Below are 26,825 nucleotides of genomic sequence, written 5' to 3'. Positions count from 1 at the left end.
CGTGGGGACTTGCGAGTACCCTGAGCGCAAATCGAGCGATGAAAGGATTCTGCTCCTTGCAGGCTGTGAGTGGCGTCGTCTATTAGAGGTAGGGGATAAACGTCCTTATGGGTGATCTTATTCAGTCGTCGGTAGTCCACAAAGAACCGCCCAGAGCCGTCCTTCTTCGCAACGAGAACGACAGGAGACGCCCATGGGCTGTCCGAGGGCCGAATAACGTCGCGTCGAAGCATATCGTCCACTTGTTCATTAATGACCCGGCGTTCTGCTGGAGACACGCGATATGGACGTTGCCGCAGTGGTGGTTGGGCGCCAGTGTCGATGCGGTGCGTAACAGCGGAAGTGCGGCCGAGAGAAGTTTGCCCGACATCGAAAGAAGAACGAAATTCTTCCAGCAGGCACAGAAGTTGGGAACGCTGGACCGATGTGAGGTTGTCAGCAATGGAGGACCTGAGCACATCAACAGGTGACGAATCGGACGTGGAAACAGCACTGAGCGTACGGGAGCTGGCGCAGTGCGTGTCACCCGGTGCATCTATAACTTGTGCGTCTTCGAGGGGTTCCGCTCTGCCGAGACATTCCCCTCGCAACAACGTAACAATGAACGGGGATGGTTGGTCACAAAAATATCCGTGTCGCCCTGAGTGATTTCCACGGTCGCAAATGGCACCAGCAAGCCTTTCCTAGTGAAAACGCGGTCAAACGGAGAAAGGAGTGCAACGGCGTCGCAGAGACCGGTGCAATAGACTGACACAGCCGTTGACAAATTGGCAGGAACTGTGATGTCGTCTTCGACGAATACCTTGGTCGCAGCCGGTGGACTGTCTGCCGGCGTCAAATCTGAGAATGGTGAGAGCTCTATTTCGGCTGGTGCGCATTGAATGACGGCGTCGTGGCGGGCGAGAAAATCCCATCCCAGGATGACGTCGTGAGAGCATGAAGAAATTAAAATGAATTCGACGACGTACAGAGCGCCCTAAATGATGACACGGGCTGTGCATACCGCCGTCGGGTGAATACATTGGGCGCTGGCTGTACGGAGGGACAGCCCGGAAAGTGGCATCGTCACTTTTCGTAGAAGGCGGCTTAGTTTAGCGTCCATAACTGATACGGCGGCTCCAGTATTGATAAGGGCAGATGCGCGAACACCGTCCACAGAAACGTCTATCACGTTCGATGGGCTTCGCTGAGGGCTTTCGCAGTTCGATAGCGTCGCAGCCTTTGCCTCGTCGACTGCGACGACTAGTTTTCCTGGTCGCGTGGGAGCACACGTGGCCGCATCGGTGACAGCGTGCGGCGTCGTGGTGACGGTGAACGGCTGGTAGATGCAGCTGGGCGAGACGTCGGCGACGGAGGTGTAGGTGGGTCGTAATATGGGTGGTTCGACTGGCTGCTTGCAGGCGACACGTCCCTAGGCGGCTGCACGCGATTGCAATAGCGCGCCAAGTGGCCGGTGTAACCGCATACCAATCATATGGGGCGGTTGCCTGGTGTGCGCCATCGGTTCGCTGGGGCAGGGCCCGCCCATGGTGCAGGACGCGATTGAAGGGGCGGCAACTGATAGGACTGCATGCTGGGCTGCAGTCGTGGCCTGTGCGTGACGTCGGCGTACGTTACCGGTATATCCGCTTCGAAAGAGTGAGGTCGAGCGGAGGCTTCGGCGTAAATGTGTGGGGCAGCCGTAGTGATTGGTTGGGGCGTCCTTGCCACAACTTGGGTGTAACTCAAAGGTACAGGAGCCGGATGGTGCTAGTGGTACTCGGGCATGACCTCAGCGATTGCCTGCTCAATTGCTGGACGGAGGGGAGGCAGGAGGGTGGTCGACGGCTGTTGAGCGTACCGAGTGCGAGCAAAGTCCAGCAGAGAAAACTGGCGCGCGATTTCTTCGAGCACGAAGGTCTTGATCTCTGCGAGCAACGCGGAGTGGTCGGGTATGGTCGACAAGCCAGCGAGCTCAGCGTTGCGTCATGGAGCGTGACGGGTCATCGATCGCTGCCGGCGCAGCTCCTCATAGCTTTGGCAGAGCGTTATGGCCTCTGCCACTGTGCTGGGGTTCTTGGCGAGCAGCATGGTGAAGGCGTCGTCGTCGATGCCTTTCACGATGTGCCTGATCTTGTCAGAATCGGACATGGTGGCGTCGGCATTCTTGCAGAAATCGAGGACGTCTTCAACGTAACTGCTGAATGGTTCACCGGCCTGCTGAGCGCGTTCACGTAAGCGATGGTCGGCCTGCAGCTTACGAATAGCTGGCCGGCCAAACACGTTGATAATGGCGGTCTTGAAGTCGGACCACGTCGTAAAATCGGATGCGTGGTGGTTGTACCACAGACCCGCCACACCCGCGGCGGAGAAAACCAGGTTAATCAATTTTCCTGCCTCGTCCCATTTATTGGAGACACTCACGCGCTCGTAAATTGCGAGCCAGTCCTCCACGTCGGTACCATCGGCGCCAGTGAAGACTGGAGGGTCGCGAATACGAGGGACACCGGGACATGAAGTCGGTGCGGACGGGGGTGTTTGATGGGAGGCGAATTGAGGCATGGTAGACGGCAGGGTACGGGATCGAAGAGCCAGGGGCATCGAATGGGGGCCGAAGTTGTTGTGAAGGCCCAGCACACTCCACCAAATTATAAAGAGGCTTATTAGCGGCGGCGATGCTCGACGATACAGCGACAGTCAAGGCGGGGCCGACTCTAAGCGCGAGCTGCGTTCTCTTCAAAAAGAGCCGAAGAGGGCGACCCACTAGAAGGTGCTCGGGAGGACGACCCATTACCAAGTTCGAACGCGTCGCTACAATATACATATATATATATATATATATATATATATATATATATATATATATATATATATATATATATATATATATATATATATATATATATATATATATATATATATATATATATATATATATATATATACGTAGAGTGCTAAGAGTGTGTCTTCGGTTGCAGTAATATAATTAGGAAAAAGTATACGCTGCTAAAAAACTGTTTATTTGTCGAAAATCGGTCTCCGATTGAAACGTCGACAAAAAAACAGTTTTTTAGAAGCGTATACCTTTTTCCAATATATATATATATATATATATATATATATATATATATATATATATATATATATATATATATATATATATATATATATATATATATATATATATATATATCAGGCAAGTGTTTTCGTGGATCCAGTGATTATTAAAAATTGCCTTGAGCGAACGAACGTACGGAAACTTTTATTGTTCCAACGTTTCGGCTGGGGTCAGGCCTTCGACACGGAATACAATGCATACGTTCAATGTGTCGCTTATATATACGCAGGGGGCCCCCAAACACGTGTCTAAGCAGTATCTAATATGGCACATACATCAGACAAATCAGCATAGGTAAAAGTGCGGTGTGTTATTAACATGCATACATGACAAAAAATATATACGGCGAAGTGGGTGCAGTAATAAGGGGAATTTTTTCATCACTGTCACGGAAAGGAAAAACACGTGAATAACATGGGTGATTATGTACAGCGATGACATTTAAGAACAATGCGTTAAGAGCACTCGATGAACTTACAAGAAACATGTGTAAACAGCAAACAACAATGCGCTAAAAGAACTAACAAGGAAAAGGTGTAAAGCAACGAGAACAGCAATCTAAAGAAAACATGTGTGAAAAAGTCTGGCAATGTTGATAATGAGAAACCTAAGTGAAACTGTGGTACATGACCCTCATGAAAATGGAATATAGCAAAAACGTGGGTAACAGGGTGATAACTGGTGAAAGTGGCAGATACGTGACATATGAAATTTAGCATTGTCCGTGACAGAGTGATCCCGTAGTTTAACTCTTACGTGTGCAGGAACGTCAGCTTTCCTGCGCTATCGTTAATGTCGGATGATAATTCTTTAAACATGCAGATTAGAAATGATTCGCGTACTTCCCGTTTGTGGTGAGATTTAAAACCAGATTTCAATATGGTTGCCGTCAGGTGATTGAGTGCCCTGTTGTATTCAGGTGCTTAGATAAAGGCAGTTTAGGAAAAGTTGTGACATGCGCCTTGTGGTTATTGAACAGCAATCTGAGTGGTGTCGATGTCTGTCCTATGTACTGAAGCTTGCAGATGGAGCACAGGGCACTCACTCGATCACCTGACGGCAACCATATTGGAATCTGGTTTTAAATCTCACCACGAACGGGAAGTGCGCGAATCATTTCTCATCTGCAAGTTTAAAGCATTATCATCCGGCATTACCGAAAGCGCAGAAAAGCTTACGTTCCTGCACATGTAAGAGTTAAGCTACGGGATCGTTCTGTCACGGACAGTGCTAAATTCCATATGTCAAGTATCTGCCACTTTCACCAGTTATCACCCTGTTACCCACGTTTTTGTTATATTCTATTTTCATGAAAGTCATGTATCACAGTTTCACTTAGGTTTCTCATTATCAACATTGCCAGACGTTTTCTTTAGACTGCTGTTCTCGTTGCTTTACACCTGTTCCTTGTTAGTTCTTTTAGCGCATTGTTGTTTGCTGTTTACACATGTTTCTTGTAAGTTGATCGAGTCCTTTTAACGCATTGTTCTTGAATGTCATCGCTGTACATAGTCGCCCATGTTATCACGTTTGTTTGCTTTCCGTGAAAGTGATGAAAAAATTCCCTTTGTTACTGCGCCCACTTCGCCGTATAAAATTTTTGTCATGTATGCATGTTAATAACACACCCCACTTTTACCTATGCTGATTTGTCTGATGTATGTGCGATATTAGAAACTGCTTAGACCCGTGTTTGCGGGCCGCCTGTGTATATATAAGCGACAGATTTAACGTATGCATTGTATTCCCTGACGAAGGCCGGACCCCGGCCGAAACGTTGGGACAACAAAAGTTTTTGTACGTTCGTTCGCTCAAGCCAATTTTTATTAATCACTGGATCCACTGAAAACACCTGCCTGATATTCGAGTACTATGGATCCCGCACGAACAACGCCGAGAACTACTACATTGAAGTTGCCGAAGACCACCGTGAAAACTGCTGTCATAGGCGACTCACAAACGAAGCACTTCTTCCATTTCTTTGACCACGTACAAGACGGCACACCAGCCTTCATTTGCAAGCCTGATGCTGGCATAGACGATGTCCCGGAGCTCTTGAAGTTTATTCCACCCACGACAACAGACTTCATCATCCACATCGGCGTCAACGATTTGGTGAACAAAACCGGACGTGTGACATTCGGAAGGTACAAGCACCTTCTAAGTGTTGTTATCAGCGAAAGAGTCAACATTCAGCGAATATACGCTAACCTGATCCTGCCTCGGAGCCCTAACCGCCGCCGTGGGGGCCGCAACCTAGGTTTAGTTCGCCACTGCAACCGCGAGGCGTTCGACTTGAACAGCCGCTTGCGTACGTTTTTTTTGACATGCTCGACAAGTATTTTTTCTCGACCACGCCTTAGAATGGTTCCCGTCGAATCGCGTCTTTGCCGCCGACGGGTTTCACCCTAGGTTCGAAGGAGTAGCGTTGATGGCCAGTCATATTAAATGCTTGGCCTTCCGACGGCCCTCCTATTCGTCACCGTCTTCCTGGAGCGAGCGCGCAACCAGCCAGCCGCCACCGCGGGATTTGGCTTCTCGCTTGCTGCCTCCATTGGGTCAACACACTATCCAGCCTTCCGCCAGTGCACCGAGTCTACAAGGACCCTCTACCGGGGCCAGCTAGCCGCCTCAACCACAAAGGCAACCACGCAACGCAACGAAAAGGTCTGACATTGATTCTTCATGTTCCCATAATTATGCTTTAAGAAGTGCTAATCGCTCCACCTTGGTGACTACTTCCCTTGATTGACTAGCAAGTGCCCCCACCAGTGTAACTGTGTACTCCAGTAATTTCCTAAAGATTAGGAAAATTGTTCACAAACGTGTCTGGTGTGATATCCATGAGTCCACATTGTCTTCATACCTGTCTGCACAAAAAGTACCAAAAGGCCTACAATTTTCCCTCAGACTAGCTACGTCGGAAATGTCTAGTCATAACCTAGACCGTTGGAATGACACACTGCGGAAAGCATCTTTGGACTTTACACGCATTGTGATCAAACACTAAAGCTCATCAGTAAACAATTTGAGTAACCAAGAACGACAGCTATCAAGCGGCCATTCAAATAGTCATGAGGAACGTATTTTGCTTGAAGAGTATGAGCAAAAGATGCAATTAGAAATCCAAGCAAGGAAAGTACGAAAACGATTCGCGATAACGTTCTACCGCCACAACTACCAGTAACTCCATCAACCAGCACTTCAGTTATATCCGTCATGCTGTTCATGATGGACACCACTTTACTAACGTTATCAACATCTCGAACGTCACACTTTCTAACCCAGAAATGACCGTTCTTTCCCGTGGTCTTAACTTCTGCCCGGCAACTGAAGGGTACAATGAATTTCAACTTGTAAAAGACCTCGAAGATTTCGCGCGGAACATGAGGCTACGCGAATTCTTCCATGATCGATCCAGATCGAACGGCGTGTCATCCAGTCAACACTGGACACCGCCGGTACTACCTGATAAGTACCTTGATATGTACATTTCGGCTGTCCAGCACGACATTCTTGAAGCATATAATCAGAATAATTCTTTAAAACACAACTTGACCTCAGATGAAAGGACAGCCATTAAGACACTGCAGAATCGTTTAGACATTGTCATTAAGCCCGCCGACAAAGGGGGTGCTGTGGTGGTAATGAATACGTCTGACTACATCACCGAAGCATTCAGGCAGTTGGGCGACACCGCATACCATAAGCAGCTCGGCCAAGACCCGACTGACGAATTTAAACACATCGTTGCCGACACCCTCGGAGAACTTTTCCAAAATGAATGCATCAGTAAGAAGACGATGGAATGACTTATACATCTTAGTCCTGTTGCAGGAAGGTTTGATCTACTGCCAAATGTACACAAACGAAATAACCCTGGTCGTCCAATAGTTTCGGCGATTGGCACGGTTACTGAACCTCTTTCTAGCTACGTTGACTCCCTTATCAAAGGAATTTCCGCCTCATTTCCTTCGCATTTCAGAGACACTAATCATTTCTTAAGTGACATTGCTAATCTTGACATCCCCGACAAAGCACTGATAGCCACTCTAGACGTAGCTTCTCTGTAACAAATATACCGCATGACGACGGCATTCTGGTAGTGATACGTGCGTATGACGAATCCTCACTAGACAAACCCATTGACAGCTCAACTCTGGCCTCCCTTTTTAAACTTATCCTACGATTAAACAACTTTGGGTTTAATCGATCCCACTATCTACAGAGGAGTGGCAGCTCAATGGGCACAAAGATAGGACAGAACTACGCCAATATATTAATGGGCACACTGGAAGACAGGTTTCTGGCCACTTGCGCACTAAAACCACTTTACTATAAACGCTTCATAGATGATAACTTTCTGATATGGCATCACGAGAAAACTGAACTTTTATCTTACGTGGCCGACTTTAACAATTTTCATCCATCAATCTCCTTCTCGCCAGTCTACTCAGCTTCAAACAAACTTTCTCGACGTCACGGTATGCATATCAAGCAATAAACTAACGAAGAAACTTTACAAAGAACCGACCGACAAACACCGCAACCTTCACGTTCAAATCAGCCACGTGAGGCACAACAAGACGAGCATGCCGTACAGCCAGGCACTCCGTTTCAAAACGTTGTGCTCTGCACAATCAGATTTCCAAGATAATTGTGGCAAACTCAGTTATGCGCTAAGAATACAAAAGTACCCGCCTCAGGTAAATAACGATGCCATTAAACGGGCTAGTGCAGTAGACAGGAGCGAGCTTCTACACTCCAACAATCGTGCTCCACAGCGACAATGTACAAACCTAATAATAACGCATTCTGCATCTGTACCAAACGTTAACCACATCCTACGAAAGCACCATAACATCCTCATGCAGAGCGACCGTCTCAAAAACATATTTTCTGAATCGCCACGGGTAGTGTACCGTCGGTCGAGAAACTTGCACAATATGCTGACTTCATCTGTATTTACTCCATCTGTCCATTCAGGTTGCCACCCATGTGGCAAGCCATGTTGCAAGCTGTGCGCACGCATGATCACCTCTACTTCAGCCCATAGTTCGGCCTTAAATATTTCAATTAAAATTATGGTGATTACTATTGCGATACAAGTAACTGTGTGTACCTCCTTCAGTGCTCCGTCTGCAAGCTTCAGTACATAGGACAGACATCGACACCACTCAGATTGCGGTTCAATAATCACAAGGCGCATGTCACAACTTTTCCTAAACTGCCTTTATCTAAGCACCTGAATACAACAGGGCACTCTCTCGATCATCTGACGGCAACCATATTGGAATCTGGTTTTAAATCTCACCACGAACGGGAAGTGCGCGAATCATTTCTCATCTACAAGTTTAAAGCATTATCATCCGGCATTAACGAAAGCGCAGGAAAGCTGACGTTCCTGCACACATAAGAGTTAAGCTACGGGACCACTCTGTCACGGACAATGCTAAATTCCATATGTCACGTATCTGCCACTTTCACCAGTTATCACCCTGTTACCCACGTTTTTGTAATCTTCCATTTTCATGAGTGTCATGTATCACAGTTTCACTTAGGTGTCTCATTATCAACATTGCCAGACTTTTTCACACACGTTTTCTTTAGATTGCTGTTCTCGTTGCTTCACACCTGTTTCTTGTTAGTTCTTTTAGACATTGTTGTTTGCTGTTTACACATGTTTCTTGTAAGTTGATCGAGTCCTTTTAACGCATTGTTCTTGAATGTCATCGCTGTACATAGTCGCCCATGTTATCACGTTTGTTTGCTTTCCGTGAAAGTGATGAAAAAATTCCCTTTGTTACTGCGCCCACTTCGCCGTATAAAATTTTTGTCATGTATGCATGTTAATAACACACCCCACTTTTACCTATGCTGATTTGTCTGATGTATGTGCGATATTAGAAACTGCTTAGACCCGTGTTTGCGGGCCGCCTGTGTATATATAAGCGACAGATTTAACGTATGCATTGTATTCCCTGACGAAGGCCGGACCCCGGCCGCAACGTTGGAACAGTAAAAATTTTCGTACGTTCGTTCGCTCAAGGCAATTTATATATATATATATATATATATATATATATATATATATATATATATATATATATAAAGATACGACGATGTAGGGGACGTGCAAAACAGAAACATTTTATGACTCAGACGTTTCAGCGGGGGACCGGCCTTCATCAGGGAACACACGATACCGTATCGTGTGTTCCTTGATTAAGTCCAGTACCCGGCTCAAATGTCAGAAAAATATAAAGTTTTCATTTTTCACGTCCTCTACTTCGCAGTATTGGTTCTACTGGATCCGAGGACACTTCGTTCCTTAAATATATATATATATATATATATATATATATATATATATATATATATATATATATATATATATATATATATATATATTGTCATGCAGAGAAACAAGAGACAACGCCCGTTCGCTGGGCCGGCTGTTCTTATTCTACTACGTCGTTCTCTGCTTCGCCCTAGCCCAGCTCGCGCCAGTACCCGAGCGCCGCTCTTGGATCCTTACAATATATATATATATATATATATATATATATATATATATATATATATATATATATATATATATATATATATATATATATACACATTGTGAAGCAACGTTTAGGTCGCACAACAACTCTTCTTTTTATTCACCGAGCGAGAGCCCCACAACCCAGGCCAGAGTGGTGATGATGAGTATATACAGATGAGAAGGTGAAGCGCATGAATAATGCTCACACTAATTTTCCTTCAATAATGCATGTTGCTGGGCGAGTCGGTCGTACATCATGAAACAAGGTGCTGCGCGAAGTAAACACGGACAAGGAAGTGAACTGCGCCCGTCTTCGTTCACTTCCTTGTCCGTGTTTACTTCGCGCAGCACTAATTTTCCTCCCCGCGTGCGAGCGGCCAGCCCGGCTGCGGCTTAGATGGAAAAGGGACGTCGAACGAATGGCTTCAAACGCGAACATGAACTAGTTCAGCACCACGGCAACGGCGATCCGAAGGAAGCTCGGCGGGAGTAACACGATAGTTCACAGGAGAAGTTTGTTCTATAATTATATATGGTCCAATGAAGCGTGACTGGAACTTGTCGCACAGTCCTGGGGTACGAATAGTCCTCCAAAGCAACACTTCATCCCCAGGACTGAAGGTGACGTCGCGATGAGAACTATCGTAACGTTGTTTGCGATCTTGCTGACTGGCTTCTGTATTGAGGCGAGCACGTTGCCGACCTTCGCGAAGTCTTGAGATGAACTGCTCGGATATGGTTGTCGAGGCGTTATTTGGAGTATTCAAGAAAGAGACGTCGATGGTGAATGTCGGTGAGCGGCCATACACGAGGTAGAAAGGAACCAGTAGTTCGTTGGACAGCGGTGTTGTGGGCGAACGTCACAAATGGCAAAATTGTATCCCAGTTGTCGTGGTTTGGTCCGATATACATGGATAACATATCTGTTAGTGTTCGATGAAATCTCTCTGTCAACCCATTTGTTTGAGGGTGGTAGGCTGAAGTCGTCTTATGCTTTGTGCCACAAGTCCGCAGTAGGTCTTCAATGATGGTGGACAGGAAAGTCTTGCCGCGATCACTCAGCAGGACGCGAGGTGCCCCATGACGCAACAATATATATATATATATATATATATATATATATATATATATATATATATATATATATATATATATATATATATATATATATATATATATATATATATATATTGTAAAGGCGTTTATTGACGGCGGGATCGACGGCGACGATGCGCATCGACGACAGTAACGACAGAGAAGAGGCGAAGAGGGCGACCCACTAGAAGGCGCTCAAGAGGACGGCCCACTACAGCGTTCTAATGCTTCTGTACAATTACCCCGGGTACGCAAAGGGAGCCGTCCGGGGACCTAACAGCAGGTCACTATGAGCGGGTCATGGTAGGGCTTGAGGCGCTCCACGTTCACAATGTCGCGCCCTCGACGGCGCATGTCCGAAGATGGCTCAATGGGTTCAATCAGGTAGTTGACCGGGGACGTGCGTTCGACGACACGGTAGGGGCCTTCGTATTTGGGCAGTAGTTTGGAAGAGAGGCCAGTTGCAGCGGCCGAGACCGAGAGCCACACGAGCGCTCCAGGGAGGAACGTGGACTCAGAAGTGGTGGTGCCATCGCGAATGCCCTTCTGCCGCTCTTGTTCGTGCGTTGTAAAGGTCTTCGCAAGCTCCCGACATTCTTCAGCAAGCCTGGCTGTGTCCGAAATAGGCGCACATTCAGATCGATCCGGCCTGCAGGGAAGGATGGTGTCGATTGTGTGCGACGGGTGCCTGCCGTACAATAAGAAAAATGGCGAGAAACCAGTAGTGCTCTGAGAGGCGGTATTGTAGGCGTACGTGACGAAGGGCAGAATGGCATCCCAATTTGTGTGGTCGGCTGCGACGTACATTGAGAGCATGTCGCCGAGCGTGCGGTTAAAGCGTTCGGTGAGGCCATTCGTCTGCGGGTGGTAAGCAGTAGTTTTGTGGTGAACGACGTTGCACTCTTTGAGAATGGCTTCGACGACTTCCGACAAGAAGACACGGCCTCGATCACTGAGCAACTCCTGGGGTGGACCGTGACGCAGCATGAATCGGTGGAGAAGGAAGGAGGCCACATCGCGCGCTGTAGCCGCTGGGAGGGCGGCGGTTTCGGCGTATCGCGTTAGGTGGTCAACGGCGACGATGGCCCAGCGGTTACCAGCCGAAGTCAGAGGAAGTGGTCCATACAAATCGATGCCCACGCGCCCAAACGGACGGTTAGGGCAAGGTAGTGGTTGTAGACCTGCTGGGACACGTGCGTTGCAGGTTTTCGGCGTTGGCAATCGAGGCAGGAGCGAACGAACTTCTGCACGTAGCGGTACATCCCTCGCCAGAAGTATCGTTGTCGAATGCGGTGGTAAGTTTTGGATACCCCAGAGTGCGCGCATTGAGGGTCAGAGTGGAAGGCCTCGCATATTTCAGAACGGAGACTGCGGGGTATCACTAGTAGCCACTGGCGGCCGTCGGCGTTATAATTGCGTCGGTGCTGTAGGTCGTCACGAATGGCGAAATGGTGGGCTTGACGACACAACGCGCGAGAGGACGGTGTGGCCGAAGGATCAGTCAGCAAGTATATCAGTGAGGCAATCCATTGATCCTTGCACTGTTCGGTAGCGATGGTGTGAATGTCGACGGAAGAAACAGGAAAGTGAGACACTGAGCTGTGGGCATTGTCGTCAGGCAAAGGAGAGCGGGACAGGGCGTCGGCGTCAGCATGCTGGCGTCCATTGCGGTACAGCACGCGCATGTCGTAGTCTTGCAAGCGAAGTGCCCAGGGGGCGAGACGGCCTGAGGGATCCTTCAATGACGACAGCCAGCATAGTGTATGATGGTCGGTTACGACATCAAATGGGCGACCATACAAATAAGGTCGAAACTTTGTAAGGGCCCAGATGATCGCCAGGCACTCTTTTTCCGTGACAGTGTAATTGGTCTCGGCTCTGGTAAGCGTACGGCTTGCGTATGCCACGACATATTCAGGGAACCCTGGTTTGCGCTGCGCAAGGACAGCGCCGAGGCCTACACCGCTGGCGTCCGTGTGTACCTCCGTTGGGGCCGTAGGATCGTAGTGGCGTAGTATGGGAGGAGACGTCAACAAACGACGGAGCTTTGCGAACGCGTCGTCACACTCGGACGACCATGAATTTAGGGGTCCGTTACTTCCAAGGAGCTTCGTCAGCGGCGGTATGATGGTGGCGAAGTTTCGTATGAAGCGTCGAAAGTACAAACACAGTCCTACGAAACTGCGCAGTTCTTTGACGGACATAGGTTTAGGAAATTCGGCCACGGCCCGAAGCTTGGCCGGATCGGGAAGGATTCCGTCCTTGGACACGACGTAGCCGAGGATTGTCAGCTGCCGTGCTGCAAATCGGCACTTCTTCAGATTCAGTTGGAGGCCTGCGTTGCGCAAACGCGTCAAAACATACCGCAGACGTTGGAGATGCGTGGAGAAGTCCGGAGCGAAAACGACGACGTCGTCTAGGTAACACAAGCACGTGTGCCATTTCAAGTTGCGCAGAACGGTGTCCATCATGCGCTCGAAGGTCGCGGGCGCATTACACAGACCAAACGGCATGACGTTAAACTCGTACAAGCCGTCGGGCGTGACACAGGCTGTCTTCGGTCGAGCGTCATCCGCCATGGGTACTTGCCAGTACACCGAGCGCAAATCAAGAGATGAAAAGAATTCGGCTCCTTGCAGACTGTCAATCGCGTCGTCGATACGCGGCAGCGGGTAAACATCCTTGCGAGTGATCTTGTGGAGCCGTCGGTAGTCCACACAGAACCGCACGGAACCGTCCTTCTTCGCAACGAGAACAACGGGAGACGCCCATGGGCTGTCCGAGGGCCGAATAACGTCGCGTCGAAGCATATCGTCCACTTGTTCATTAATGACCCGGCGTTCTGCTGGAGACATGCCGCAGTGGTGGTTGGGCGCCAGTGTCGATGCGGTGCGTAACAGCGGAAGTGCGGCCGAGAGAAGTTTGCCCGACATCGAAAGAAGAACGAAATTCTTCCAGCAGGCACAGAAGTTGGGAACGCTGGACCGATGTGAGGTTGTCAGCAATGGAGGACCTGAACACATCAACAGGTGACGAATCGGACGTGGAAACAGCACTGAGCGTACGGGAGCTGGCGCAGTGCGTGTCACCCGGTGCATCTATAACTTGTGCGTCTTCGAGGGGTTCCGCTCTGCCGAGACATTCCCCTCGCAACAACGTAACAATGAACGGGGATGGTTGGTCACAAAAATATCCGTGTCGCCCTGAGTGATTTCCACGGTCGCAAATGGCACCAGCAAGCCTTTCCTAGTGAAAACGCGGTCAAACGGAGAAAGGAGTGCAACGGCGTCGCAGAGACCGGTGCAATAGACTGACACAGCCGTTGACAAATTGGCAGGAACTGTGATGTCGTCTTCGACGAATACCTTGGTCGCAGCCGGTGGACTGTCTGCCGGCGTCAAATCTGAGAATGGTGAAAGCTCTATTTCGGCTGGAGCGCAATGAATGACGGCGTCGTGGCGGGAGAGAAAATCCCATCCCAGGACGACGTCGTGAGAACATGAGGAAATTATGGTGAATTCGACGGCGTACAGAGCGTCCTGAATGATGACACGGGCTGTGCATACCGCCGTCGTTTGAATACATTGGGCGCTGGCTGTACGGAGGGGAAGACCGGAAAGTGGCGTCGTCACTTTTCGTAGCAGGCGGCTTAGTTTAGCGTCCATAACGGATACGGCGGCTCCAGTGTCGATAAGGGCAGATGCGCGAACACCGTCCACAAAAACGTCTATCACGTTCGATGGGCTTCGCTGAGGGCTTTCGCAGTTCGATAGCGTCGCAGCCCTTGCCTCGTGGACTGCGACGACTAGTTTTCCTCGTCGCGTGCGACCGGACGTGGGCGCATCGGCGACGGTGAGCGACGTCGGGGAGACGGAGAGCGCCGAGTAGATGGAGCTTCGCGTGACGTCGGTGACAGAGGCGTAGGTGGGGCGTAAAATGTGCGGTCTGACTGGCTGGTGGCGGGCGACACGACTTGAGGCGGCTGGACACGATTGCAATAACGCGCCACGTGGCCGGCGTGACCGCATGCGAAGCATATGGGGCGGTTGTCAGGTGTGCGCCATCGGTTTGCTGGAGCAAGGCCCGCCCATGGCGCAGGACGTGATTGACGGGTAGCGACTGATATGACTGCATCGTGGGCTGCGGTCGTGGCCTCTGCATTACGTCGGCGTAGGTAGCCGGCACAGCCGCTTCGAAGGACTGATGTCTAGCGGCGGCTTCGGCGTAACTGTGTGGGGCTGCCGTAGGTATTACTGGGGACGTCCTTGCGACAACTTGGGCGTAACTCAGTGGTGGAGGAGCGGGATGGTGCTGGTGGTACTCAGGCATGACCTCCGCGATTTCCTGCTCAATCGCTCGACGGAGGGGAGGGAGAAGAGTGGTTGACGGCTGGTGAACCTACTGAGGTTGAGCAAAGTCCAGCAGAGAGAACTGGCGCGCGATTTCCTCGCGCACGAATGACTTCACCTCTGCGAGCAAGGCGGAGTGGTCGGATATGGTCGACAAGCCAGCGAGCTCGGCGTCGCGGGATGTAGAGCGACGGGTCATCGACCGCTGCCGGCGCAGCTCCTCGTAGCTCTGGCAGAGCGTGATGACCTCGGCCACTGTGCTGAGGTTTTTGGCGAGCAACATCGTGAAGGCATCGTCGTCGATGCCTTTCATAATGTGCCTCATCTTGTCAGATTCCGACATGGTGGCGTCGGCTTTCTTACTCAAATCGAGGACGTCTTCAATGTAGCTCGTAAAGGTTTCGCCGGCCTGCTGAGCTCGTTCTCGCAAACGCTGTTCGGCCTGCAGCTTACGAACGGCAGGGCGGCCAAACACGTCGACGATGGCGGTCTTGAAAGCGGACCACGTCGGGAAATCGCATGCATGGTTGTTGTACCACATGCCTGCCACACCCGCGAGGTAGAAAACCAAGTTGCTCAGCTTGCCGGCTTCGTCCCATTTATTGGGGACACTCACCCGTTCGTAAATCGTGAGCCAGTCCTCCACGTCGGTGCCATCCGCGCCGGTGAAGACAGGAGGGTCGCGGATACGGGGGACACCGGGGCAAGCGGTCGGGGCAGGAGGCGGCGTTTGCTGAGCGGCGTCTTGCGGCATGGTAGATGGCACGGTACGGGATCGAACCTCCAGGGGCATCGGATGGAGACCGAAGTTGTGGGGATGGTACAGCACTCTCCACCACTTTGTAAAGGCGCTTATTGACGGCGGGATCGACGGCGACGATGCACAGCGACGACAGTAACGACAGTAGAGTAGAGTAGAGCCTGGAAGCTGTGGCTCATACCCACACTGGGGGATTGGCCAAGAACCGGTTAGTTCTTAAAGGAAAAATTGAAATTGAAGTTCAAACTTTGTTTAATTAATACGAAAGAAGTATAAATGAATTAGAGTTAAAATTATACTACTAATAATAATATAGAATAGAATTGAATAAATAAAACCGATAATTTTGGAGAAAAATAGAAATATTTTGGAAAGGTAAATTTTACAATCTAAATCTTTTTGAACCTTTAAGAAACTCCTGCAATGCATCAGCAATCTTCCCGTCACTGTGGCCCAGAGAAAAAGCGCCGAAAGACAGTACATTTTGTTCATTTAATTCTAATCTAAGCAGACGGAAAACAACACCTAAGGTATTTTTGCGCAAGGTAGAGTACCTCTTGCAGGAAATGAGAAAGTGCTTCGTTGTCTCATGTATTCCGCAAAAAGGACAATTAGGCGATGCTGCCAGACCAGCTCTGTGTAGATAAAAATTTAGATAGGGAGTTTGACAACGTAGTCTTGTGATTGCGACTTCTATTGCTCGTGATTGACATACTTTACTATTCCACTGATGATTTAAATGCTGGAATTCTAATATGGTCGTTAATGACGGTGCGGAAAATTCTTCTAACATCATTTTCCTCCTAAATCTACAGAGCGCAGACTCGCAGACTCTCACGAGCAAGAGCACGAGCGGCGTGCTCTCCGAGAAGAGGCGAAGAGGGCGACCCACTAGAAGGCGCTCAAGAGGACGGCCCACTACAGCGTTCTAATGCTTCTGTACAATATATATATATATATATATATATATATATATATATATATATATATATATATATATATATATATATATATATATATATATATATATATATATATATATATATACGTAGATTATGAAGAGTCTGTCTTCAGTTGCCGTAAAGAAATTAGGAAAAAGGTATACGCTTCTAAAGAACTGTTTATATGTCGAGGTTTCGATCGGAGACCGATCTTCATCAGGATGAAATTTACCAGGCTTCGATGCGCTTTTTTATCATCGTTCTCCGAGCCGAGAGAGAGAGAAAAAGGTTAAGAAAAGGTACATACAAAGAAAAAAAGGAAAAGAGAGAGAAGCATGAAACCTGACGAAAAAGAATCGCGAACACACGATATGCACATACTTTGACTGACATAAGAATAACACGTGTTTCCTGAAAAAAAACGAAAAAAAAAGAAAAAAAAGGTCGCGAGCACACCACGTGCACATACTTTGACCTACGAAAAACACGTGTTCCCTGAAAAAAAGAAAAAACAACAGCTACGCTGATATACACAGATCGTCCAGGTGAGGTACATTCCTGTAGTCACTAGTAGAGCTCCAGTGCTTTGAAGCCTTACCACAACATTGGTAGATTCCTCCAGCCCATTGTCACCCCTCACGTCTTCGGCTCCCCCCCTCCACATTTGCTCCTGTAGCCTGTGAGGGGATGAAGTTTCACAAGAAGGGATAAGCGCTTAAAAACAGTCCACTCAAAAAGCTTAGTAAAAGTCCGGGAAGAGTGTACAAAGGCACATTCACTAAAAAACAGGTGGCCACGATCTCATGTCTGTGGCTCAAGTTAATGCTTATGAACAAAATGGAGAATACCTTTAGATTGGAATGCGTGTGAGCATGATGTATGTCCGACAGCGTGCTCCTGAAGCGATGTCCGAAAAAAATAATAAAATAAAATATAATAAAAAAAGAAAACAAAAAATAAAAAGAGAGAGAGAGAGATCTTCGGTTAAGATTATCATTAACTTGAATCTTCCAGAGCACGAATTGAAGACAGTATGCCCGGATTGATATTTAGTCCAGCCTTCAATGTATTATATTTATAAATCATATATGATTCGCGCTGTTCACGCTCCCTTCTACTGGAGAAACCTTGTTGCAGGAGTGTAACCTTGATGGAATCAAATGGATGGTTTACGGAGTTTATATGCTGTGACAGAGGAAGATGCGGAAGCGAATTAACATGGCAACGATGGTTATTAAAGGGGGTGCGGCAGGCCTGTCTGTCTGACCTATGTATTGAATACTGTATACTCCGCACTCGAGAAGGAATACGACATTAAAGCTGTCACAGTTAAGGTTCGAGTGAAGAGAGTATTTGAAATTGGAATGTGTGCTTTCAACAAAATTGGTTGCCTGCATGTGTTTGCACACCTTGCAACAAGCTTTGCCGCATGGCTGGCATCCAGTTACTGGCGCCTTATCGGTTTTCGAACACACAAGATAATCCTTAATGTTTTTGGGGCCTCTAAAAACGACTCGCGGAGGCGAAGGAAAAATTCTTGATAGTCGTTTACTCTGTTGTAAGATGTTATAGTGTCTCTTTAGAATTTTGTTTACGTTAGGGGGGTTGCTTCCAAATGTTAGAACAAAGTTTTTCCGTCCCTCTTGTTTTAATTCTTTCTGCTGATAAAGTAGTTGTTGGCGATCTAGGTTTGCCCCTTTACGTATGGCGTCGTTGACTAGAGAAGGAGGATAGTGTTGCTTCGCAAGTACGTTGCGCAAGTTATTTGCGTTTGCCTCAGATTCTTCGGGGCGGGAGCAAATTCTCCTGAAGTGGTGGGCCTGCGAGTACGGGATGCTCGTCTTGCAGTGACGAGGGTGACAATTATCGATGTGAAGGTACTGCTGCCTGTCTGTAGGCTTTTTGTAAACGTTACTAGTCAAGGACCCGACTTTTACTTTTACGTGGAAGTCGAGGAAATTGATTTCAGTTCTTGAGTATGTATAAGTAAAAGTTATGTCGGGATGAGCTTTTTTGAAGGATTCTGTAAAATTAATGAGGTTCTCTTGTGCATCCGCCCAAATGATAAAAATATTGTCAGGTGCGCGCTATGAGAAAGACAAAGACGACAGCGCAAAGGCTCATACGCGTTATACAGGAGCCAGAAAGAAAAAAGAACTCGCTGGCGCGCGGTATTAGAAAGACCGGCCTGCTGTTCTTCTCTCGATCTTGGCGTTACGACCTCTCTCTCGACGTCGCGACACTGGTGGAGGTGCTGGAGCCTGCAACCTGATGCAGGAAAGCCTTATTCGGACACGTACCCCCAGTCCGGAGACTCAGCCTCTCGTCACCACTCCAGTACACCGATTCAGCCGGCGCCTCCTAGGCCTAAGTCCGGAGTTCTCGACTGTTCCTCCTCTTCCCAGCATGGCCGCTCCTACAACATCAGCTGATCTCCTTCCTTCCCAGGTGACTCTTGAGCATCCTCACGTGCCTGAGATCTTCCGTGGGGAAGCGTATGAGGATGTCGAGGACTGGCTCGAACAGTTCGAACGGGTCGCTGTGGTGAATCGCTGGAGCGAACAACTGAAGCTTGGCCGTGCCTATTTCGCGATGGAAAATAGCGCTCGCACATGGTACGAGAATCGGGAGCCTACTTTCCAAACTTGGGCCAATTTCCGCCACAAGCTCCTCGAAACATTCCAGAGCTCGGATCGGCGGGATCACGCGCAGCAACTGATTGAAGCCCGCGTGCAAAAACCCAACGAAACCGTTGCCATGTTCGCAGAGGACATGACTCCTCTGTTTCGCCGAGCTGACCCTGACATGCCCGAGTCGAAGAAGGTGCGTCATCTGATGCGGGGTGTCAAGGAACCGCTGTTCGCGGGCCTCATACGAAATCCGCCGACAACAGTCGACGAATTTATAAAGGAGGCGACTGTTATTGAGCGGGCACTACAGCAACGATGCCGCCACTTTGACCGCCTGCCCAACCACACGCCAATAAGTGCTGCGGCTCAGAACGCTGCCGTTGGCGAAACTTCCCTGCGACAAATGATCAGGGAGATACTGCGTGAGGAACTTCGGGCCTTCGGCGTTCCTTGTACCGAGCCGCCAGTTGCTTCTGTCGCTAAAATCGTGCGCCAGGAGTTGCGACAAGCCTTTACATCGCCCGCGTTATGTCCTGAGCCGCGTCCGTTCAGCTATGCTGATGTGGTCCGTCGTCCTCCACCTTCACCTGAGGCAGCGCCCTTCCAGCCACCGCCCGCTCTCGTGCCTTGGTGGCAACGGGATTCTGCGAGACGACCACCAGTTCGCAGAACGGACTTGTGGCGCACGGCTGACCGTCGACCCCTTTGCTTCCACTGCGGGGAACCAGGCCACATTTCCCGCTACTGCCGTCATCGAGATGCTGGGTTTGGCAACTTTTCACGTCCAGCTTCTTTTCGCTTTGAAGACCGTCGCGCCCACGATGGTGGCCGCTTGTCGACCAGCCAAGTACCTTCACCAAGTCGTCGTTGGCAATCTCCGTCACCTATGCGTCACACTTCCCCGAACCGCCAGAGCTATGCTGACGTTACCAGAGGCCGTTCCCCGAGCCCGCGCCGGGGAAACTAACTGCTGCGACCTCCGGGGGCAAGGTTGCCAATCGTCGAGACGCCGAAAAGTCCCCCCTACCGCCGCAAGAAGACGATATGACGACGACGACGAATACTAATGCCGACGACGTCGTACGGGCCGATCTCAGTGTTCTCACAGACGGACACCACGTGACAGCACTGGTCGACACAGGCGCTGACTTCTCGATTATGCGGCAAGAGCTCGCCAACCGACTTCGGAAGGTCAAGACGCCGTGGACAGGGCCGCACATAAGAAGTGCTGGTGGTCAGCTAATGACGCCAACGGGTAAATGCACCGCTCGGCTCGTAATCGGCGATTCCAGCTTCGTCGCTACTTTTGTCCTTCTAACAGAATGTTGTAAGGAGCTCATTTTGGGTATGGATTTCCTGCGAGAGTACGACGCTGCCATCAACATTCCGGACCGTATCGTGACGTTTTCCGCACATCCGTATGTCGACACAACCACGATCACCACTGACGACCGACACGAGCGTTTGCTTACGCAAGGTGTTTCCGTCGCGAGAGGCGTTCTGGCACTAGCTGGTGGGCAGGCAGAAGTACTCCTCACCAACTTCAGCAACGAGCGCCGTCACATCCAGAAGGGTACCGCGATTGCCTACTACAACGACATTGACCATACGAGGGATTGTTTCGCTTTGCAACCTCACGACGCGACCACGCCTGCCTCGACGCCTTTGTCTGTCGACGTCAGCTCTACTCTGTCACCCTCTGATAGGCAGCGCCTACTGGAAATGATACACCAGTTCGAGGATTGTTTTTCGTGTACATCAAAGGTCAGGCAAACACCATTGACCAAGCACCGAATCGTTGTTGAAGATAACACGAGACCGATCCGACAAAATCCCTACCGTGTGGCTCCAAAAAGAACGCGAGGAGATTCAAAAGCAAGTAGAGAAGATGCTCCAGGATGACGTCATTCAGCCTTCAAAACGTCCTTGGGCATCCCCCGTGGTATTGGTTAAAAAGAAAGACGGCAGCTTGCGCTTCTGTATAGATTACCGCAAATTAAACCAAGTCACTAAGAAAGACGTCTACCCGCTGCCACGCATAGACGATTCTCTGGATAGACTGCGGCATGCACGCTATTTCTCATCAATGGACCTACGAAGCGGCTATTGGCAGATAGAGGTCGAGAGCGCGATCGTGAGAAACCTGCCTTCGTGACGCCTGACGGTCTTTATGAATTTAAAGACCTTCCATTCGGGTTATGCTCAGCGCTAGACACTTTTCAGCGTTTGATGGATACCGTGCTATCAGCTCTGAAATGGCAAACATGCTTGGTATATCTAGACGACGTCGTTATTGTCTTCTCAGCTACATTTGAAGAACATCTAAGCCGGTTATTCACAGTTCTCCAAGCTACACGTTCCGCTGGCCTGACGTTAAAACCAGAAAAATGTCATTTTAGCTTCAGTGAGCTTTCCTTCCTCGGCCACGTCGTAAGCCACGAGGGTGTTCGACCTGACCCAGCCAAAATAGACGCTGTTGCAAACTTTCCTGCACCACACGACAAAAAAGCAGTGAGGCGCTTCTTAGGACTATGTGCCTATTACCGACGATTCATCGCGAACTTTTCGTCTATTCCTGCACCTTTGACACGACTCACACGAGAGCATGTTCCCTTTCTTTGGGGCGAAAAGGAACAAGTGGCATTTACCGACTTACGTCAACGCCTCCAAACACCTCCAGTTCTTGCGCACTTTGACCAGGAAGCGCCAACGGCACTTCACACCGACGCCAGCAATGTAGGCCTGGGCGCCGTACTGGTACAGTGGCAAGGCGGCACTGAAAAAGTGATAGCCTATGCCAGCAGAGCTCTCTCTCGCACCGAGGAGAACTACTCGACTACCGAGAAGGAATGTCTCGCTGTGGTGTGGGCAGTTATCAAATTTCGTCCATATTTGTACGGCCGCTCATTCAAGGTTGTCAGCGATCACCACTCGCTCTGCTGCCTCACTAACCTGAAAGACCCATCTGCCCGTTTGGCGCGCTGGAGCCTTCGGCTTCAAGAATTTGATATGAGCATAACTTATAAATCCGGAAAGAGGCATAGTGACGCCGACTGCCTCTCGCGCTCGCCCGTTGAGCCTGCCGCTATTGATGACGAATCCATGGACGCCGCATTCTTGGGAGTCGTCAACACGGCCACTATTTCAGAAGCGCAGCGCGGCGACCTATAGCTGTTTCCGCTCATCGATTTCTTGGAAGGACGACGTAAAGACGTGCCGCGAATTTTTGCCAGAGGAGTGCCGTCTTTTTGCTTACGGAACAACGTTCTCTACAAGAAGAACTTTTCTCCAACCGGCAGCGCGTACTTGCTCGTCGTGCCTTCATCACAGCGAAAAGAAATTTTAGAAGCCTGCCATGACGAGGCCACTTCCGGTCACCTAGGATACACCCGAACGTTGTCCCGACTGCGACGAAAGTACTACTGGCCCAAGCTACCTGCTGCTGTAAAACATCACGCCCAGATTTGTGCTGACTGCCAAAAACGCAAAGCGCCCCCCGGTAAACCAGCGGACCTATTACATTCTGTAGAAGTACCAGCACGGCCATTCGCCCAAATTGGAATGGATTTCCTGGGCCCATTCCCAACTTCTACTGCAGGGAACCGATGGATCATTGTCGCCACTGATTACCTCTCTCGCTACGCGGAGACTAAAGCTATACAGAGGGGCACAGCAGCAGAAGCGGCTCACTTCTTCATCGAAAACGTCGTCCTGCGGCACGGCGCCCCAACAGTGGTCATCACGGACAGAGGAACTGCCTTTACGGCGGAACTTTTGGAGTCGGTTCTCAGGCTTAGTGGTACAGCTCACCGGAGAACAACTGCGTACCACCCCCAAACAAACGGACTAACGGAGCGCCTTAATAAGTCCCTCGCAGACATGCTCTCCATGTACATCGACACGGAACATAAAACCTGGGACGAAATCTTGCCTTACGTGACCTTCGCCTATAATACCGCTCGACAGGAAACTACTGGAAGGCACCGTTCAGTTTAATCTATGGTCGCGAGGTCACGACAACGTTGGACGCTATGCTGCCGCACGAGGGTGACGACATTGATATCGACGCCGAAGAATTTACTCAGCGCGCCGAGGAAGCCAGACAGCTTGCCCGCATACGAATTTGTCGTCAGCAACATAAAGATCTATCTATCTATCTATCTATCTATCTATCTATCTATCTATCTATCTATCTATCTATCTATCTATCTATCTATCTATCTATCTATCTATCTATCTATCTATCTATTTATCTATCTATCTATCTATCTATCTATCCGCCCACGAGTATGTGCTCTCCTCGCCGTTTTGTTAATGGGATGTATACCAAATTTGGTATGGCATAACATGACTGTATGACGAATTTAAATTACAGGTGGTAACATGAAAATAATCACATGTAAACCATGATTTACATGCTACGCTCATGGTGCGCTCTCGGCCGCTTCGCTAGTTTGGTACACACTAAAGTTGGTATGGCGTGACAAAACTGTAAGATGAACGTAAGTTGCTGGTCATAACATGGAAATCATGAGATACATGACATATAAAACATGATTTACATGACATGCCTTCGGGGCGCTCGCGAACGTTTAAAGAAATGCATATATACCAAAACTGATATGATGAGATGTTTCTGTATGACGAACGTTAGTGACAGGTGGTAAGATGAAAATCATGACTTGCATGCATTTACAGCATCACTTACTTGCCACTCTCATGGTGCTCTGGCGGCCGGTTCGCTAGCTTGATATACAGCGAAATTGTTATAGCTCGAGGTGACTGTATGACGAACATGAATGACAGGTGGTAACGTGAAAATCAAGACATGCATGATATGTACGGCATGATATACAATATACTGTCTTGGTGCGCTTCCGGCCGTTTTAATAACTGTATGTATACTAATTTGGTATGGCATGACATGGGTGCGAGACGAACATAAATTACAGGTCATGCGTTGTATATATCAGATTCTACATGTATGCATGCATGACAAACATGCTATATATAATGAACTAAATATCATCACATGAATGGCTTCATCTGCCTTAAAGACGAACAAGGCGATATATGGACCTCTTTGCAGACTGCTTCGCATTAGATTGATTCCCACAATGCGTGGGATCTGCCGGATTGACACAAAGGGCACAATTATTCAGTCACGTCACGCGCTAGCAATCTTGGTGTATATCAAGCCAGCGTGCCCGCCGCGAGTGCACCATGAGCATGGTATGTAAATCATGCCTTACATGACATACGTGCCATTATTTTCATGTTACCGCCTGGCATTTATGTTCTTCATAAAGTCACGGCACGCGATACCGATTTTGGTGCATATCAAGCCAGCGAACCGGCCGCGGGTGCACCATGAGCATGGCATGTAAATCATGCCTTACATGACAAGCGTGCCATTATTTTCATGGTACCACCTGTTATTTATGTGCGTGATACAGTCACGTCACGCAATTCCAATCTGTAGCAGTTGGTTTTCATGGCGCACTGATTGTTATATGGGAGCCCAAAGGCGTCAATTTTACGTCAAACATAATTAAGAGCTGCCCGGCAATGTTAGTGTGCATGAACCTTCTGCGGCAACAATGCGAAACAAGCTGCACTAGTGCAGAGGAGACGCAACTATTCCCCGAAACAACATTTGCGAATTGTCAATGAAACGCTTCCCACGCAAAGGCGGGTATCAGTCGTCGGAACAAATTTTTCACGCCGTATTCTGTGCAGCCACACAGCCCGTCGCTTGGCATCCTTTTTCCCGCTGGGAATAGCAAAGAGGGCTTTGCCCGTTTCCCGCCGGTTGCTCCACCAAAGCGCAGCACCCAGGCATTCTTTGATGCCACGATAGGCTTGCGATGGAGTGTCAAAACGATACGGGATGTCGTAATGTTCCTGCACGCTTTTCTGAGGCTATAAAAACAATCGCCCTCGAAAGTGCCGTGCGTCGGCGGCCGGGAGACACTAGCGAGGCGCGCGAGCTGGACCCTTTACGTGGCGAAGCTGCCGAAAGGGCGCGGCGGCCAAGAGAAAACGAACGCGGTACTTTTCCCGTCCCAGTGACTTTACGTGCCCCAAGTTCGAAGCGCCCTCTAGGCAACAGAAATTGTTTTCCCGAAATATAACGCTGCAAAAAGTAATTCTGCCATTCACACATACCAGCCCAATTTATTTCAGCGTGATCCGAGATGGTAGAAAACTTAAGAGGTACACTTGATATTGAATGGCCCATATATATATATATATATATATATATATATATATATATATATATATATATATATATATATATATATATTTATATTTATACGTTTCTAAATAAGACTTATGTCGCGTCTCTACCGTCATCTTGTGCCCGCCAAGGTGGTCTAGTGGTTATGGCGCTCAACTGCTGACCCGAAGGTCGTAGGATCGAATCCCGGCCGCGATGGCTGTATTTTCGAAGCAGGCGAACATGTTTTAGGCCCGTGTACCTAAGTTTAGGTACACGTTAAAAAAACCCAGGTGGTCGAATTTTCCGGAGCTCTTCACTGCGACGTCTCTCATAATCATATCGAGGATTTGGGATATTAAACCCCAGATAAAAAAAATACTGTAATCTTGAGTTTCTTTTGTTAATGTGCTTAAGCGTCATTTGGCAAGCACCAATTAGCACAAGAACACATTCTCCAACATAAATATCATACTCAGATAACATGCATCTTATTCATGGGCGTGCCATTGAGCCATCTTTCGAAACAGTGGGCTCAGTGTGGCTGTATTCGAGCCCGTCGTGATACCAAAATCTCGCTCCGACATGCGGATGAGATGACCAGGGCTGTGGTGGTAGCTTTCCACGTAGATAAATTAGAAGATATGTGCGTTTGTGTGCTGTATCTTTCACTACTGCAAAGAATTTGCCTTATCTTGATTTGGCAATTTTTTTACATATGTGCGCCTGCGTAGTTCTTTTTCTCATTTATAAGGTTGTTTTTGTCGCTCTAGCAAATTATTCAGCTGATGGTCGACGCTCGTACTCCAAGCTTTGTTTATTTGTACTCTCCGTTTCGCGTAATTGTCATGAATGGACAATTGCGGGTCGTTGACATGTTTTTCGTTACACTCAGATGCGTAATCAGCTTTAGTGACTGTAGTAGAGTTAGGCAGCCGAGCTGCCGTACTCAAAGAAACAACAGTGTCAGTTGCAGAACAAGAAATATTCAGTGTTTATTCTTGCGCCACGCTTTTACAGGCATGCGGTTGCTTATCCGCTGCCACGTCAGCGCAGCTGATGACGAAGTGGAATGTCACGCAGTGGACGTTAGCACAGTGACGGACGAGTGCCAATGCTGTGTTTGTGTAGTTATAATTCGTATGCGACAGCCAAGCTGAATCCTGCTCTAAACACACTTTGTCAG

This window comes from Rhipicephalus sanguineus, chromosome 9, assembly GCF_013339695.2.
Source record: "Rhipicephalus sanguineus isolate Rsan-2018 chromosome 9, BIME_Rsan_1.4, whole genome shotgun sequence".
NCBI classification, from domain to species: Eukaryota; Metazoa; Arthropoda; class Arachnida; order Ixodida; family Ixodidae; genus Rhipicephalus; species Rhipicephalus sanguineus.
The sequence above is the reverse complement of the archived record's forward strand: the minus strand, read 5'-3'. Positions refer to the sequence as shown.